Consider the following 10066-nt stretch of genomic DNA (forward strand, 5'->3'; position numbering starts at 1 on the left):
CATAATAATAGTATATAATTCAAAAATCTTTATATTTCTTATATGTTTGAATTATCTTTATTTTTATTCTACTTCTCTTGGCATTTCTCTTATATTCTTGCATGTTGAGGATTTTATTTTTGTTGCTTATTGCTAATTTATTGAGTTATTTTTATTGTGTTGTTATTATTGTTTTGATTTTTTCTCATTAGAGTAAGCATGTGTTGTAATCACACTAATTGTATAAATGAGAGTTACAAATGGTAAAGGTTAATGAAAAGAGACGTGAATTGTGAGAACAAAATGACACACCATCGAAATATATGATGTGGCTAAGAATATGATAATAATGTGTAAGCGTATTATTTTGCAGTTAAAATTATATATTATAAATTCATTTGTTAAATTTTGTCATAATACTTAAAAAAAATTAGATTTAATTAGAGTAATTTTAATTCACAACAATTTTTTTTTACAATTATTGATGGTTTATTTCTCGCAATTTCAATAAACCGTCAAAGCATATTACATTTTTAGCAAAAATCTTAATCACCACAAAACATAATATTTTTTAATATTTAAATATACTATAACTAAAGTTTATAATAAGTAAATATTTTAAAAATATAAATTATATTTTAAAATAGACATTCATTTAGTGTATTGCACAAACTATAATAATAAAAAATAGAATATTAAATTAAAATGTTAATTATGCAGATAGAAAGGTAATTAGCATATTTAAAAGAAATTGTCATATATTGTAACCAAAACTAAAAAAAAATTGTAACAACATTAGTAAATGAATAATTTAATTACAAGATTTTTAAACTTTAAGAATTATTCTAAAATATTTTTAACAACAGAACTTAATTAAATATTTGAAATAATTTTAAGGACTTATATACATTATTTTTTAATTTATATCTTATTGCCTAAGATATATTTTCTAAACTCTAAATGTGACACCCTTACTACCCCAACACATATAAATATTAATCATATAAATAAACTAAAGAATAAAGTTTTTAACGTTGGTAAATAGGTTCACATAAAACCTTCATATTCATTTATCAATAACCAACATAATAATTGAAAATAAAACTTGAAAGTTTACAAATTGTTTTCAAAATCATATTTACAATTCCAAATCCATATCAAATCTATGTCCTAAAAATCCTCTGCCCCGATGTCACAATATCAGAGCATACCCACAATTCAACTGTTGGCATTCTACTCGTAGCCGGATCTTCCTCACCTAAAACATCCACAATTTATACGGTGAGAAAAAGAAATATCTATATGCAAAGTACATACCACCACATCATAATGAAATCTCATCATAATTCATATATATAAGCATGTATCATAATTTATCAATCCATCACCATCCACACCATTTTACGTTTAATAATATCATTTTCACGTCCATAATTTAAGCCAATCTTACAATTAACACTATGCCAAGACCTCGCCACATCTGACACAAGTGATACGGGTTAATTGCCTCACTCAACCCACACCATACCAGGGTTCGTATCATCCCTGATCATCTAGGAGTATGCTCGTCCCTGAAGCATTACCTACCCAGGGTTCGTATCATCCCTGATCATTCAGGAGTACGCTCGTCCCTGAAGCATCACCTACCCAGGGTTCGTATCATCCCTGATCATTCAGGAGTACGCTCGTCCCTGAAGCATCACCTATCCAGGGTTCGTATCATCCCTGATCACTCAGGAGTACTGTGACACCCTCTACCCCAACATAATTACTTAATAAGCATTAACTATATTTAAAAAGTATATTAGAGTGATATAAAATAATAAATATCATAAGGTAGAAGATGCACATTCGTAATTAACATTTATACCAAACTCAAGAAGTCATAATAAAACAAAGATTATAAATTAATCCCAGTAAAGGTGGCAGTGCCTCCTAGTTAGGAATCAATTTATAATTTTTTTTTATATCATACAAATATATTTAAATTTCAAAAGAAGGAAAATAAAACATTATTATCCCAGAAAGAAGCCTAGCTAAGCCCGATGTCACATCCTATCAGAGCATGCCCACTTAAGCCTCTAGACTTCATTACCAACATCCTCATGATTAAGATTACCTGCAACATAAATTTAAACATATACAAGAATAACAAGAGGAGTGAGAAACTTCTCACTTAGTTGCAGGTATAGAAATAAAAGTTAAATAGCACACACACATACAATATAATCAATATCATATATATATATATATATGTACATTTATAAATCATGCAATGATTTTATTGACTCGACTCACAAAATGCATGCATGTGGCGCCATACGGAAGTTTCAGAATTTATCACTGGTGACCCAAAGGTACACCTATCACTGGTGTTCATACACCTCGTTAGCATGTTACATCACTGGTGTCCCGAAGGCACACCTTGTTAGCATCACTGGTATGCGGCCTCAGCGGCACACCTGGAATAATATATGCATATAATGCATGTCATACATTCATAGACTCAACATTTAGCATATTACACATATAAGATTCATATTTCATAATTATGATTTATTTTATTAATCCAACTTTAATAGTCCAATAGTCCAACGGTCCAATGGTCCAATCAGTCCAATAGTCCAACGGTCCAATAGTTCAACAGTTCAATGGTCCATTCATGGATCATAGGTCACAAGTCATGAGTACATATTTCATACGGTCATATCCTCATAGGTCCGCACAGGTCTCATATATACTTCATATACTCAAGTCATAATAAGATCTTCATAAGTTCGTATAGGTATTTTTATTTTAAAACTTATTCATTTTTAACATCAATTACATATTTATTAATTAATAGGAGGCTTAGCCTTCCATATCTTTATTAATAAACAATTTATTTATTTTTCTTTTATAAAAATAGTATAGTTATTATTTACTACAGACAAGAAATCAAGTAAAAAAGCAAAGCACATTAATAACAATATTTCATACAAACAACAGACATAAGATCGGGAGCCAATCTACAAACAACTATTTAACGATTACTCCCACACCCCCAAGCGAGGTTTCCCACTCCCCCCCTTACCTGGATATACAAAAATTTGGGCAGAATCTCGCTAAAACTTAGAGCAGAACTTCTTCCCCTAGGCTCCTTCAGTCTAAGCAGAACGTAGAGAGAAAAATTACAAGAGAAGAGAAATGAGAAGTGTTTTAGGGAGGTTCTGAAATGAAGAATTGAGGGGCTATTTATAGCCTTCAAAAGACATTAAAATATAAGGAAATTAGGTTTAGTGGATGAGTTAGTGGTGGTAGTGGAGGAGTTAGTGGTGATGGTGGATGGTTAGTGGAGTTTAGTGGACACGTCCTTTGGCACTCCCATTTTGACCTTCTAGACGACTGAATTTGGTCACGAGGTCTTCATGAAAGTTGTAGCTTAGGATGTTATCTTTTCAATCGTTTTGGAATCACCGAAAAAGGAGATCTATAACTCCAGATATGACTGTTTTAGTGAACAGGGGTCAGGCTGCCAGCGTGAGTTAAATATGTTGCGGTTTTTAGAATATTCAACATGGTAGATGAAGGAATTTGAAAATGGATTCTTCATAAAAGTTATAGTATTTTATCTTAGCTTTCCATTGATATAAAGTTTGTATCATTTGGACAACCACAGACCGAGTTATGCCCCAAAAACCGAGGCTTGCCAGTCAGCCCAGCGAAAACGATTTTAACAAAAAGAAAGTTTACAACTATCTAATTAAGCCCAACAATATACATATGTTTCTAAAGCCTATAATTAAGCATAAATGGAGTGTGAATTAGCTACATTTGGAATAAAAGATAACTATCAAATATAATAATAATAACCATTTTGGAAAACTGGGGTGTTACAAGTACGCTCGTCCCTGAAGCATGAATGTGAGGAACCACAATCACATTACAATCCATACAATCTCTTGCAATTAACCCTATGTCAGGGCTGCCATAATCGACATAAGTGGTGTGTGTTAACTGTCTTACTCATCCCACACCATACTAGGGTCACGCCCTCCCTGTAGCACCACTTACCCAGGGGTCGTGCCATCCCTAGTCACTAGTGTGAGGAAACACATCACAATCACAACCTTAATCATGTCCATACAACATCTCATCTCATATCACGATTTCATATCACATACACAATTTCATATCACATACTCAACAGATAAGTCTAACAAAATAAGGGTTTACACATCCTCACGCAATTCACCATGAATACTCATTATAACAATAATATAAAACTCAGTTAATTCCCCAGTTTAATACAATATTAAAAATCAATAGAATTATCAATTTAATATAACATTCATAAATGTAATAATAATCAATAAATTAGCAATTTAATATAATTTTAATACAAACGATAAAATCTCCAATTATTCCAAAACCCAACTCACAAGTACTTTATTTCTACAATTTCGTTCTCCCTCTTAGATCATCATTCTTACAAATTATATATGTATTTCTAATCCTCAACACATACAGAATCTACTAGGATAATCAATTTCTCAAACAGAAATATTCCAATTTTCCCCAAAACCTAGCTTACAGGCACTTTTCTACAATTTCGCTCTCTCTCCCAGAGCATCATTTTTTACAAATAAATCATATATTCATAATCCTAAATTCATACAGAATCAAATAATGCCAATAATTTTTCAAACAAAAATAATTATAAAATTACTCATAATCCTAAGGGCTCTTCTTCTACCCAATTCCCTCATGTAACTTCACATATAAATAATCCCTTTTTCCCCCGTACCTGGATAAATAGGAACTAGGGCAGAACCTCCTCCTCTTTTCCTTAAACAGGGACCGGAACTAAAACTAGGGTAGAACCTCCTTCTCTAGATTCCTCTTGGTCTACAGAAAGAAGGAGAGGGAAAGAAGAGAGAACAGAAGAGAAGAAATAATGAGAATGAGAGGTGTGTGAAAAATGAGAAGTGAAGCCCCCTATTTATAGGAATCTGCCTCACTAACCCGGAACGGCCCGTTCCAAAAGTGGAACGGCCGTTCTGGACCCTCCAGAACCACGCAAAAATCTCAACTAGAACGGCTCGTTCCAAAACCGGAATGGCCCGTTCTCAATCCCAGCAGAACGGCCCGTTCCAATTCTAGAACGGCCCATTCTCCAAACCAGAACGGTCGGTTCTCCAACCGGAACGGCCCGTTCTCAACTACGTTTTTTAGGCAAATTCTTTATTCTGAAAAGGCCAATTTCACTTTTGAAACGGCCCGTTACGGGCAACGAATTGGGCCCAAGGCCCATTGAAAATTGGGCTGTTACACTAAACTTTCAACTAATTAAATAAACGTTGTATAAAGTGGCTTTTAAATATTAACAACTTTTTGAAAACATTGGCTCGCCATTAAATTAATTATAACAACCTTTTAAAAATTTTGAATCACCCTTAAATTATAACAACTTTTTGAAAATTTTGGCTCATGGAGTAAAACTTGTATACTATATATAAGAGTGTTCATATCATGAAAATAAATAAAGTTGAAGTTTCATCTGAACAATGTTGTGACCTCTTTTAGCTCTGTCTTCGGTGGTGTCATTTTCTGTTCATATCTTTTCTCAGGTGAAAAGAAAAAAAGCAAGAAATGATTAAGAAAATGACACTAGCTAAGACGGTGCCGAAAGCGAGCGCAGCCTTGTTCCAACGAATGTTAGAAGAAAGAAGAAAAATAAAAGCAATATATTCAGTTTCTTGTTATGTTTTTGCATTTTCTTTTGTTTCTTGGATGCTGGAGGGTGGTTTTTACTCTTCTTTTTTTTTTTTTTTTATGTTTCAGGTTACTTCTTGTAGTGGAAGAAGACAAGAAAGTATAAGCAGAAAGAAAAGAAAAGAGAACTCAGAGAATTATTTTATTTTATTTTTTGTTATGAAAGAGTATTCTACAATTTCTTTCAAAAGAAACTATCAATTGAATATGGAAATTATTTAACATACCTTACAATTAATGAATATCCATTAATGTTGTTTTAAGAGATTAATGATTAGCCATTTGCTAACTTAAATTCTTACACAAGTTTTCTCTTTTTAAAAAAATAAAAGAGGTTTATTTTATATATAAATTATCTTCTCATATGCAATGATTTTGTGATGTTAATTGAGTAGCGTTTCTACCTTTATTATCACGTGAATCATAAGAATTTATAGAATAGTCATTTGCTATCATGAATTTTCCTGTTTATAGTAAATTATTTCTTGGGAAAAAATATTCTTTAAAATTTACTTTAATTTGTAATAGTTAATAACGTCAATTGAATAACAGTTGTATCTATGTCGTTATTTAATTGTGAGAGTAATAAATAATCATCTACTAATTTAAATCCGTATGCAAAATTTATTTCGTTAAACAAAATTTATTTAAAGAAAGGGGTTTCTCTCACACATGTGAGTTATTTTTAGTGGTTAATGATATTAATTGAGTAGAACTCTTACGCCTTTAATATCATGTAAATCATACAAGTTTTTATTGAATAATAAATCCGTATTCTATTAATATCATTTTGCAAGTTTTTTTAAATAAAATAAAAATGTACAAATATGAAAGTTTTTATTTTAATATAATAATAAAGAATAAATATCAATAACATTAATTGAATAGGAATTCTATCTTTAATGTTATTGCAATGGTTTATTGATTAGTCATTTGCTAACTCAAATCTTTATAAATTTTTTTGTTTCTCCAACTAAAATATATTAAAAGAGTATATTCCATGTATAAAATGTTTTAACTTGTGCAACGGTTCACGATATTAACTGAGTAGCATTCCTACCTTTAAAATCGTAGGCCATGAAAGTTTATAGAATAGCCATATGCTATTATAAGCTTTTACGCATAAAGTAAAATAGAAGCTATCTTTTTACGAAAATCAACAACAATAATTATTCATAACAGTTGAATAGCAAATTCTATCTTTAATTTGATCAAATTTGGAGTTTAACGACTAACCCTTTGTTAGCTTAAATTCTTATCCAAACTTTTTTTAAAAATAAAAATACAAAAGAAACATATTTCACATTTTTTTATAAAAAAATATACATTTCTTAAGAGTAAAATAAATATTTATAAATTTATATAATTTTGTGCAATTAATTAAAGGTACGATTTTTTACAGGTGTCGTAGGGTGTTAATACCTATCCTACACGTAATTGACTTCTAAACCCAATTTTGATTTTAAAAATTATTTTTAAATGGATTTTCCAATACTTTCCCTTAAAATAAAAAATTGGTGGTTGATTCATAAAAATATATTTTTGTGTCATTACCATTATGACTCTCGTTACGAAAATCATCATCATACTTATTCATTCATAGCATCATAAGCAATAATAGATACATGATAATGTATTGTCCAATGGACAAGGACTACATATTATCAAGTTTGTGGTGTCAGTAGAAAAATTACATATCACACTTGAGCATCGTCACTAACAATACATGTAAAGTAGCCTAAGATTATGTGTGAAGTCGCACCCTTTGCACACTCTCACTAAGAAGATATACTATCTGGGTATGATCGAAATAGTTAAGTAACACAAAATACATCTCATACACACGAGGACAAGATTGAAGTGATTTGACATCATGTGAGATTTTGTTTCATAATGTGTCAGCATAATAATAGTATGTAATTCAAAAATCTTTATAATTCTTATATGTTTGAATTATCTTTATTTTTATTCTACTTCTCTTGGCATTTCTCTTATATTCTTGCATGTTGAGGATTTTATTTTTGTTGCTTATTGCTAATTTATTGAGTTATTTTTATTGTGTTGTTATTATTGTTTTGATTTTTTCTCATTAGAGTAAGCATGTGTTGTAATCATACTAATTGTATAAATGAGAGTTACAAATGGGAAAGGTTAATGAAAAGAGACGTGAATTGTGAGAACAAAATGACACACCATCGAAATATATGATGTGGCTAAGAATATGATAATAATGTGTAAGCGTATTATTTTGCAGTTAAAATTATATATTATAAATTCATTTGTTAAATTTTGTCATAATACTTAAAAAAAATTTACATTTAATTAGAGTAATTTTAATTCACAACAATTTTTATTTACAATTATTGATCGTTTATTTCTCGCAATTTCAATAAACCGTCAAAGCATATTACATTTTTGGCAAAAATCTTAATCACCACAAAAAAATATATTTTTTAATATTTAAATATGCTATAACTAAAGTTTATAATAAGTAAATATTTTTAAAAATATAAATTATATTTTTAAATAGACATTCATTTAGTGTATTGCACAAACTATAATAATAAAAATAGAATATTAAATTAAAATGTTAATTATGCAGATAGAAAGGTAATTAGCATATTTAAAAGAAATTGTCATATATTGTAAGCAAAAACTAAAAAAAATTGTAACAACATTAGTAAATGAATGATTTAATTACAAGATTTTTAAACTTTAAGAATTATTCTAAAATATTTTTAACAACAGAACTTAATTAAATATTTGAAATAATTTTAAGGACTTATATACATTATTTTTTAATTTATATCTTATTGCCTAAGATATATTTTCTAAACTCTAAACTTTCAACTAATTAAATAAACGTTGTATAAAGTGGCTTTTAAATATTAACAACCTTTTGAAAACATTGGCTCGCCGTTAAATTAATTATAACAACCTTTTGAAAATTTTGACTCACCCTTAAATTATAACAACTTTTTGAAAATTTTGGCTCATGGAGTAGAACTTGTATACTATATATAAGAGTGTTCATATCATGAAAATAAATAAAGTTGAAGTTTCATCTGAACAATGTTGTGACCTCTTTTAGCTCTGTCTTCGGTGGTGTCATTTTCTGTTCATATCTTTTCTCAGGTGAAAAGAAAAAAAGCAAGAAATGATTAAGAAAATGACACTAGCGAAGACGGTGCCGAAAATGAACGCAGCCTTGTTCCAACGAATGTTAGAAGAAAGAAGAAAAATAAAAGCAATATATTCAGTTTCTTGTTATGTTTTTGCATTTTCTTTTGTTTCTTGGATGTTGGAGGGTGGTTTTTACTCTTTTTTCCTTTTTATGTTTCAGGTTACTTCTTGTAGTGGAAGAAGAGAAGAAAGTATGAGCAGAAAGAAAAGAAAAGAGAACTCAGAGAATAATTTTATTTTATTTTTTGTTATGAAAGAGTATTCTACAATTTCTTTCAAAAGAAACTATCAATTTAATATGGAAATTATTTAACATACCTTACAATTAATGAATATCCATTAATGTTGTTTTAAGAGTTTAATGATTAGCCATTTGCTAACTTAAATTCTTACACAAGTTTTCTCTATTTAAAAAAATAAAAGAGGTTTATTTTATATATAAATTATCTTCTCATATGCAATGATTTGTGATGTTAATTGAGTAGCGTTTCTACCTTTATTATCACGTGAATCATAAGAATTTATAGAACAGTCATTTGCTATCATGAATTTTTCTGTTTATAGTAAATTATTTCTTGGGAAAAAATATTCTTTAAAATTTACTTTAATTTGTAATAGTTAATAACGTCAATTGAATAACAGTTGTATCTATGTCGTTATTTAATTGTGAGAGTAATAAATAATCATCTACTAATTTAAATCCGTATGCAAAATTTATTTCGTTAAACAAAATTTATTTAAAGAAAGGGGTTTCTCTCACACATGTGAGTTATTTTTAGTGGTTAATGATATTAATTGAGTAGAACTCTTACGCCTTTAATATCATGTAAATCATAAAAGCTTATAGAATTGTTATTTGCTATCCTAAGCTTTTATGGTATAATAAAAATTATCATTTTCTAAAAATAAAACAGTTATTAATAACATTAATTGAATAACAATTCTATCATTAATGTTATTGCAAAAGTTTATTGATTAACCATTTTCTAACTTAAATTCTTGTGCAAGTTTTTTTAAATAAAATAAAAATGTACAAATATGAAAGTTTTTATTTTAATATAATAATAAAGAATAAATATCAATAACATTAATTGAATAGGAATTCTATCTTTAATGTTATTGCAATGGTTTATTGATTAGTCATTTGCTA

The 10066-nt window shown here is 28.9% G+C and overlaps 1 long non-coding RNA gene across 1 annotated transcript; it reads right to left on the reverse strand.

Annotated features, from left to right (window-relative positions):
• Nucleotides 1-1829: 1829 nt before the first annotated feature.
• On the reverse strand, nt 1830-4199 carry LOC145954426 (uncharacterized). Its single transcript, XR_014431630.1, has 2 exons — nt 3053-4199; nt 1830-2098 (listed from the first exon to the last, which is right to left on the reverse strand). It is a non-coding gene; the product is annotated as an uncharacterized LOC145954426 (long non-coding RNA).
• Between the last annotated feature and the right edge of the window lie 5867 nt (nt 4200-10066).

The sequence above is a fragment of the Cajanus cajan genome, chromosome 2 (assembly GCF_000230855.2).
Source record: "Cajanus cajan strain Asha chromosome 2, NIPB_CcT2T_4, whole genome shotgun sequence".
Lineage (NCBI taxonomy): Eukaryota > Viridiplantae > Streptophyta > Magnoliopsida > Fabales > Fabaceae > Cajanus > Cajanus cajan.